Here is a 10,006-nt window from a genome sequence, read left to right as displayed (position 1 = left end):
AAAGGGAAAAAAGAAATGAACTCAAAATTTGCAAATCATGGTGAAAAGAACAGAATGCTTCTAACTTTTGGGAGTCCTGCGCATGGTCAGACCTGATATTTGTCAGAATGCCCAATCTCAAATTATGAAAGTTTAGAAACAGTCTGTCAAACATCACTCTAACACCGATGACTTTGCTTTAATGTGGTAAAGCAAAATTAACCCATTTGTGTTTCAAACAGTTATTATGTTGGTTAATTTAAAAACTGAATTTAAAGTGTCACAGATCAAAATAGAAATATAATTCAGCTGAGTTATATTTTTTCTCTGGTGTTGCTATGTGATTACTATTACAATGTATAAGCATAACAATGGAACCAAGGTCAGAGCAACATGCTATTAGGAGTAAAATGTTCTTCTCTCTGACCTAAGGGAAAGGATGCTGTTCTGCTCGGCATAAATAACCTTTGACAGTATTAGCAATTATTTTCTGTCCCTTAAATTTGCATGCTTGATTCTTGTTTTTCCTAGGTTGAGAGGGGTGGGAAGGATTTTACTTTTCCTCGCCACCTGTAAGCTATCGTACAAAATGCTTAGATGTAAGTGAGGGCAAGATTCCTTAGAGCCTTCCAATTCTATATAATTAATGTCTGCTTTTGCCTTTTGGCATCCTGGTAGTGTGATATAGTTGACAACCTTATTAAATATACAAATAATTGACCACCATTTAGATTTATATTAATTGTGAGTCCTGGTGGGGGTGCTGATACACATCAATTCAGCTCTATTCAAATGTGGCATTTACTGTATAATCCTGCAGCAAGCCATGAAAATGTATTGTTTAAATAATTACGATTTTTACAATGTTTTAGATTGTGTTGCATGATTTGATATTTAAGTCAAATGGAAATGCAGCTGGACTTTGTGCAGTGCCAATCTGAAGTGATCATTGCATTGGAACAACAGATGTGAATTTCTGGATTAAATCCAATTTAGTGATAGATTTAACTACATATGTAGCTATGTTAAAAGCTTAGATGTATGTTAAAACCAGTGGTTGAAGTTACAGGCTTGGGCTGACTTTGGCTGCACACCTGTCTCTTCCCATCTGTCTCTCCTAGAGCATGCTGACACATCAACTTCAATTGCAACAATGCAGATTTTATTAATATTGTGGTGTAAAGTGTAAAGTTAAAATAAAATTGATAATTCAGGAGTAATTTATTGTTCAGTCTACTGTCACTGCAGAAGCAAACATGATATGGAAACATTCAAAGTACTGGAAATCTGAAAACAAAATGAAGAAAAAATCAGGAGGTACTTGATTGTTCAGTCAACATCAAAGAAAAGTTATTACATATAATCTAATGGCCCAGAATTTAATGAAAACAGCCTGTAAAAAGACTTACTTTTATGTATTAAACCTAATGAAATATATTCTTTATTGAGAGCTTATAACATGAACTTACAGTATATTTGCACTAAATTTACAAGAGAAATTTGCAACAGATGGCATACCAAAATGACTAAACACGCCCATATTACATGACTGTGCATATGATGTAAGAGTAAATGGTGAGTCTACTGTAAGTTCAATGCTATTTCTTTATTTCATGTCCCACAGGGAATATTTATGTTCATCCATTACAGATTTCCCATTACCACATTCTTGCTGGTAGAGACAACTGATTCAATCGAGACTGAGGTCATGTGCATGTTAATAAGCTCAGCAAAGCTGATAGTCTGCCCTTGGGCATTTGGGCTGACAAGAGTTAGAGAACAGGTGTTCTTTCTTTCTTTTTAAATCTTTTTATTGAATAAGTATACAAAAAGGTAAGCCATATAGCCACTAATACACTGTTAGAATATAATAAAATTACAGGAGATATTAATACAGAAAAAAAATGTGATACAAACAATGTAATTTAAACATAACATACTAAGGTAACATAATAGTATACTAATTTATATATATATATATCAATAGAGAAAAGGAAAAAGAAACCCCCAAAAAAACCCACCGTGTAACTAACTAAAAGCAAAGCAAAGCAATGGGCTAACTTGGAACCAAGTAGAGTTAAAGAACTTAAAATCACGTCCACAAACCCGACCTCTATTAAAAACAGTAAAAAAAAACAAGAAGGGTATATAAATATGGAGCAAAAAAGAGAAGAAAAGAAAATTACATTAAATGAAAATATTGAATAAAAGATCTCCAAGTCTGTTCAAATTTAAGTGAGGAATCATAAAGATTGCTTCTAATTTTCTCCAAATTCAAGCATAATATCGTCTGAGAAAACCAAAAAAACCAAAAAGCTCTTTCCAATGTTGTAAGATACATCTTTTCGCCATTAAAGTAAGAAATGCAATCATTCTACGGGCTGAAGGAGAAAGATTACTGGAAATTTTAGGTAGTCCAAAGATAGCAGTAATAGGATGAGGAGAGATATCTATATTCAATACCTTTGAGATAATATTAAAAATGTCTCTCCAAAAAGTTTCCAGAGTAGGACAAGACCAAAACATATGAGTTAAAGAGGCTATCTGCCCCGGACATCTATCACAAAAAGGATTAATATGAGAATAAAAGCGAGCTAATTTATCTTTGGACATATGTGCTCTATGAACAACTTTAAATTGAATTAGGGAATGTTTAGCACAGATAGAGGAAGTATTGACTAATTGTAAAATCTGCCCCCCAGTCATCCACAGAAATGATAAGACCTGTTCCCAATCTACCCTAATCTTGTCAAATGGAGCTTTCCTAAGTTTCATAATAATATTATAAATCATAGCCGATGCACCTTTCTGACATGGATTAAGGTTAATTATAGTATCTAAAATATATGTAGGAGGAAGCATTGGAAAAGAAGAAAGTATAGTACTTAGGAGATTTCTAACGTAGATATCTAAAAAAATGTATTCTTGATAAATTATATTTATTAGATAATTGTTCAAAAGACATAAGGGAACCATCTAAAAATAAATCCAAAAACCGTGAAATACCCTTAGTCTTCCAAATTTGAAAAGCACGATCCGTAAAAGACGGAGGAAAAAATGTTACCTAAAATAGGAATCGCTAGCCCAAATTGGTTAAGATCAAAAAATTTTCTGAATTGAAACCAAATACGTAAGGTATATTTAACTATCGGGTTAGATACCTGTTTGAGGCGTTTCAAATCAAAAGGAAGAGAGGAACCTAAAATAGAGCCAAGTGTATAGCCCTGAACAGATTGTAATTCTAATGCTACCCATTTAGGAATGGATAGTATATCCTGGTCAAGTAACCAAAATTTCATATGTTGAATATTAATTGCCCAATAATAGAATCTAAAGTTAGGTAATGCTAAACCGCCATCTCTCTTAGCTTTCCATAAATGTATTTTACCCAGTCTCGGGTTTTTATTTTGCCAAATAAATGAAGAAATTTTTGAGTCAACTTTATCAAAAAAAAGATTTTGGAACAAAACTCGGTAATGCCTGAAATATATATAGAAATTTTGGCAGAAAAAACATCTTAACTGCATTAATACGACCAATCAAAGTTAAATATAAAGGAAACCATTTAGATGAAAGTTGAATAATATGGTCAATTAAGGGTAAAAAGTTAATCTTAAATAAATCTTTGTGTTTACAAGTAATTTTAATCCCAAGATATGAAAAATAATTATTAATCAATTTAAACGGAAAGTTATGATATAAGGGAAGTTGTTTAGTAATCGGGAAAAGTTCACTCTTACTAAGATTTAATTTATAACCTGAAAAGAGACTAAATTGTGCTAATAACTCTAAAACAGCAGGGATGGATTTTTGAGGATTAGAAATATATAAAAGTAAGTCATCAGCATAGGGTGATATTTTATGGGACTTTAAGCCCCGAGTTATCCCAGTAATATTTGGAGATTCTCGAATGGCAATTGCAAGAGGTTCTAATGCAATATCAAATAATAAAGGACTAAGAGGACAACCTTGTCGAGTACCTCGAAAAAGAGGGAAAAAAGGTGAGCTTAGAGAGTTAGTATGGACCGAGGCCACAGGAGAATGAAATAACAGTTTGATCCAGGATATAAATTTCGAGCTAAAATTAAACATTTCAAGCACCTTAAATAAGTAAGGCCATTCTACTCTATCAAAAGCTTTCTCAGCATCTAAAGAGATAACACACTCAGGAACATTTTGTGAGGGGGTATAAACAATATTTAACAGTGTGCGAATGTTATAAAAAGAGTAATGACCTTTAATAAAACCCGTTTGGTCTTCCGAAATAATAAAAGGGAGTTCTTTTTCTAATCTGTTTGCTAATAACTTAGAAAAAATTTAAGAATCAACATTTAATAAAGATATTGGTCTATAAGATGCACATTGAGCAGGATCTTTATCCTTCTTTAATATTAGAGAGATTGACGCTCTATTGAAAGATTCGGAAGTGTACCAAGTTTTAATGAAGCCTCGAAAACCCTACAGAACCAAGAGAACAGGTGTTAATTACAAGACGCAGATGGAACCTACTTCACTTGTATATGTGCCCAACGAGCTGAATCGTGATAGTCCAAAACTCTTGGGTAGGCAATTTAACTCCTAGATTATTCAAAATTCTTTACCACAGTATTCATGCATAGAATGAAAAAGAACAATTTTAAAAAACTTTAAATTAAATTGTACTTCAGGGAGATGATGGTTAAATTAGTACTGGTAAACTTGAAATTTACTACTCTACTCCCCCCTCCCACGCATAAACAGCAGCAAAGTAATTACCTTCCCCACCTCCAGTCACTTGATTTCACATGGTTCTATTTCTACCTCACCGCCATTTCTCTCTAGCAAATGTCAAATTACACTTGTCACATCATGGATCAAAATCTTGCATATGCCAGTGTACCACCAAAAGAGTTCCTCCACTGCCCATCCTGCATTGGTACTAGAAGACAGATTATCACCACCTTCTCAAAAGTGCTTAGGGTAAGGTATAAATGTTGGTTATCAGATTATTAGATTAGATTAGATTATGAGGACACACAATCCTCTTTTATTGTCATTTAGTAATGCATGCATTAAGAAATGATACAATTTATTCCTCCAGAATGATATCACAGAAACACAAGACAAATCAAGACTAAAATAACCTGACAAAAACCACATAATTATAACATATAGTTACAAAAGTGAAAAGCAATACTGTAATTTCATGAAGAACAGACCGTGGGCACGGTAAAAAAAGTCTCAAAGTCTCTCGAAAGTCCCATCATCTCACGCAGACGGTTGAAGGGAGAAACTCTCCCTGCCATGAGCTTCCAGCGCCGCAAACTTGCCAATGCAGCATCCTGGAAGCACCCGACCACAGTCCGACTCTGAGTCCGTCCGAAAACTCCGAGCCTCCGACTGGCCCTCTGACACTGAGCACCGAGCACCATCTCTGCCGAGCGCTTCGACCCCAGCCCCGGCAACAGGCGATAGGCAAAGCCGAGGATTTGGGGACTTCCCCTCCAGAGATTCTTGATTGCACAGTAGCAGCGGCAGCGAAACAGGTGTTTCAGAAGTTTCTCCAGATGTTCCTCTGTGCTTCTCACAATCCATCAAATCAGGATTGGGCACAGCCCCTATTTAACAAATATATCAATTTGGAGTGGCCGCGTGCGCTGTGTAGCGTCGCCATCTTCTCCTCCCCTCCTCTAATTTCAGGGACAAATTATGCCAAGATCCTGAGAATGAATGAATGAATAAATCAATAAATAAAAGTATAGAGATCAGGAAAAGAGGACCACTAGGGGTGTACCAGGCTGGTTGCCACACATAGATTCCTCAGTCCTCACCTGCTATCACAATTCTTGAGAGGTGGGACCAAAATTATTTTTGGAAGATGACTACTACTTGCAAATTTCTAACTTTAAACTCAGATTTTAACAACAGTGATAAAAATATGAAGAAAACAAACAACATCATAAATAGTCCTGACGAAGGGTCTCAGCCCGAAATGTCGACTGTACCTCTTCCTATAGATGTTGCCTGGCCTGCTGCGTTCACCAGCATTTTTTGTGCGTGTTGCTTGAACATCATAGATATATTTTCCAGAATGCCTTAATCACAGTGCATTCCATAGTTTACCATATATTGAGAGGAGAATGTAAAGTGATCACTTCATAGCACAATATAAAGCATCAGGTGAACTTTCATATCTTCCTTCTTCCTAATAAATCAACATATCAAAGTCATAAAAGGTGGCTTGCTTGTTAACCACCACCACTTGACCTGCTGTCCGTCAAATTGTCACCAAGTTTATTTACAGAGTTTGGTGCACCTACCTGGCAACAATTGCTGTAAGGTCACCTGGTGGTAACATCCACCATTCTGCTTGGACTGATGGTGACAGTCGTAATCAGTTGAAGCTTCCAGACTGTCTTTACTTCCTCATGATGCTTCTGTGCAGATTCCTGCGGGTATTCTTGTGATACGGTCCAGTAAGCCTTCTCCTTACCACCTCAGATTGAAATAGCATAACTTTAGGACCCATTAAAAAGAAAGCCTGTTGACGTTCATGAGAATATAACCGCGCACTTCCCTCACCTTCTTTTTTGCCCATAAGCTCTATTGGCTTTACCTATAGATCTTCAATGTAAAAAACAGAAAAACTTTATTCAGTTTTCAGTATTCCGTCCTTCCATTGTGATTTTTTTAAATTTATTATACTCAAGTTCATGAAACAAATTTGTAATCATTTCAAATTCTGGAACTATTTGCAATATAACAGGGAAGGTTAGAAGAAGATTAATGAATGAAAAGCAAATTTTCACAGGTTGACAAAAGCTCACTGATTTAGGAGGAGAAAGACCTTCAAACAAAATTTTGTTGGTGCCCAGGGCTTTAGTTAGTCCTTTGTTTGAAAAGGGGAAATGTATTAACATCTTAAGCTGTAGAAGATGTGAGGTCATGGTAGAGTGCAAGGCGATGAGATTTAGTTTTTGAATTATTCCAGCAATGAGTTAGAAGAAGCAAGGTAGGCCAGGTGATTTGGTTCCTTGCTGCTGAATTTCATTATTCTACTGCTTCATTCATTAAACCATGTAATATTAAAATTGCATTACTCTTCTGTACACAAGGGAACCGGTTTTTTAATCTTACGGGAACTAAGTGCCACCGGACAATACAATAAACTTAATTTCCTTTCATGCATATTTTGCCCATGATAATTACTATCAAGCTGAGGAACAGATGCGTTCTCTCAAGTTGGCATTAATGAACACCCCAGGGTCTAGAGTACTCTATCTGATTTTCCTTTCCTTTCCCTCATTCCCATGAGCTGGCCTTGACCAACACCCCCAAAGCCAAGCAGTATACACTTTCTCAGCAGCCTCTGAGGCACCTAACCAAGATGATCAATTTTCTGTCAGATTCTGAGGAAGTCAGAATAGCTCTTTAATGTTTTGAGCCCCTTCATGTGGCATGCTCTTATTAGGAATCATGACCTACTATATTCAGCAGCTGAGGAGCTGTACAGCATGTGCAGAGATTTTGTTCTCAGTATGCCACAGATATATCCAGCCATTCTGTACGCAGCATGTGATACCAAGTGATAAAGCGTTACTGGTATCATTTTCCCCAAGGGATGAGGCCAACCTCAGTTCAAGTTAGGTCGCGTTAGGCCTCATGACATCCAATAAATATTTGACTGAATTTCAGGAGAGCTGCTATACTTCTGTGAGTGGAAATTCAGGGTGGGGGCTTTCGTCTCCATGGAATAGAAAGATTTTGATACTTCTCCATTCATCTGCATGTTGCTGAAGCTTCCACTGTGCTAAAAGTGAATAACGAGGTTCTTACAAATTGTAAGTGTTCCTAGCTTTAACTAATAGTGATCAGACATCATAGCAAAGTTTACTTGGCTCTCTTTTCCTGCTCTTTTTCCACTCCATTTTGGCTCTCTTAGTGCCCCCAAAATCTATCAGAAACAGTCTTAAATATAATTCTTGACTCAGTGAGAATCTGGGTATGAATTTAGTTCCATGTGAAACTCGATTTCTGACACAACAGAAGGAAAAAAGTGAACTAAAATACAGAAAATGTGTTTAAAATCCAATTTTTTTCTTAAAATGGTTCATTAAAAATTCTTCGTTGTCATAAAGTGGTTCTTCCTCTTAGCATATTTAACTACATCTCAGTAACCTGCACAACCCTTACCTTGACAGAGAGAGATAATCCTTTTTTAAGGTATGCCCTAAATGCCCCATGTCCTGTTGGATGCAGTCTTTCACTGTTTCTTGGACTTTCGAAGTATGCCCATAAGAAAACGAATCTCAGGGTTTTATATGGTGACATATATGTACTTTGACAATAAATTCGTATTTTGAACTTCCCCAAAAACTAGATTTCTAGAGGGAGTGAATTCCTGTTTTTCTTCCACCACCACTCATCAGACTTAATTTGCTGAATCGGATGACAGTTATGCTGTCTGAACTCACAGATGAATCACAAACACTTTTTTGTGATATTAGTGGAATACTAGGGTTTATGGAACTACACTCCTGCAAGGAAAGAGAAAAGTAGTAAGGTACTCAGCATTGAACTAATTCAGCAAAGTCACCTTCTGACTGTTCTATGTCAAAAAAAGAGTCAAATTGAAAGCTGACCGTTAGTTAATGGTTTCATAATAGATCATGTAATATACCTTTGTAACCTCTACATCCTTATTAAAGACGTCATCAAATTCCACAAATTCTTTCCCTGGCAGAATAAAATACACCAAAGTTAACATTTTTAATAAACCATTTTAATGAAAAAATTGAATTTGAAACTCACTTTCTGTATTTTAGTTCACCTTTTCCCTTCTGTTGTGTCAGAAATCCAATTTCACATGGAACTAAATCCAGATTCCAAGACAGACTTATTTATCACAAGTATTTTAAAACAGACAGTGAAATTTGTCATTTGTGTTAATAGACATCCCACCCTGCAAAAACTCATTTCAGGGAGGTCTCAACCTCATAGCAATCTGTGTCAAAGAATTTGTTAATTTTGCAAGACATCAGATTCACAAGTGTTTTGTGAGACAGCTAACTTCTGAATTCTGTCTTAATGTTCCATGTTCACAAAAGCTGTTGACTTGGTCGATGAGCAGGCATAGTTTTTTGCTATTTGTAAATCAGGAAACGTTTTCCTGAATAGCTTGCCTGTGTGCTTACACACCTGGAATGACAGGTTATGCTCAACGATGAAAGATGTGAAGTACACCTCAGCGCTAGTGACCTTCTCTGTCAGACTTTGGATTTCTGCTGAAAAGAACTGTGAAATACTTGAGCAGCCTTCCCTGCGCTTAGCCTCCCTAATATGCTGTGGTCCCTAAAAGAAATAAAAGCATAAGGTGTATCCTTATTACAGGTGTGCACCACGTAACGTCCATTCGGACAATGTCCAATCGCATGTACGTGCATAGTCACACACACCCACATACACACATTGCCTGCAATAGTCGGGATCAGACCTTACTCTTTTAGATTGAAATGGGGGATTTTAAATGAGTGATTTAGAAGTTCTGTATCTTCAAGTTCAAGTTTATTGTCATCTGGCTGATTGTCCACAAACGAAACCACCTCTGTCCGGACCACGGTGTAGCCACAATACATATATCACGCACAACACATAAAACAATATATTACCATATTATTTAATAAAGTGTAATTCAAAATGCATATAAAGTGTGCAGCACAGGTAAACAGTTCGCTGTCCTAATGACAAGACCTCAGTGGGGGCCAGGTATTTATTAAAATCAGTTTCTCTTCTGAAAATGGCTGCGCTTAAACCCAGCCCATCACGGGCTTCGATGTACCTGTAAGTGGAAGTGTTTCAGGAAAAAAACCCTGAAGAATTTGCTTGCTGTGAGCGTGTTTTTAAGGATGTCTTAGCAGACGATTTTGGAATTTCACTCCAATTTAAACCCCACTCTAATCCCCTTTAAGATGCCAATGCGCCCCGCCCTTCTCCTGTATAGGACAGCCTCGCGTCGTCAGGTTGTCACTGCCAGCCTTGGGAATTTCTT

This window comes from Mobula hypostoma, chromosome 16 (genome assembly GCF_963921235.1).
Source record: "Mobula hypostoma chromosome 16, sMobHyp1.1, whole genome shotgun sequence".
NCBI lineage: Eukaryota > Metazoa > Chordata > Chondrichthyes > Myliobatiformes > Myliobatidae > Mobula > Mobula hypostoma.
Note: the sequence above shows the minus strand (reverse complement) of the source record.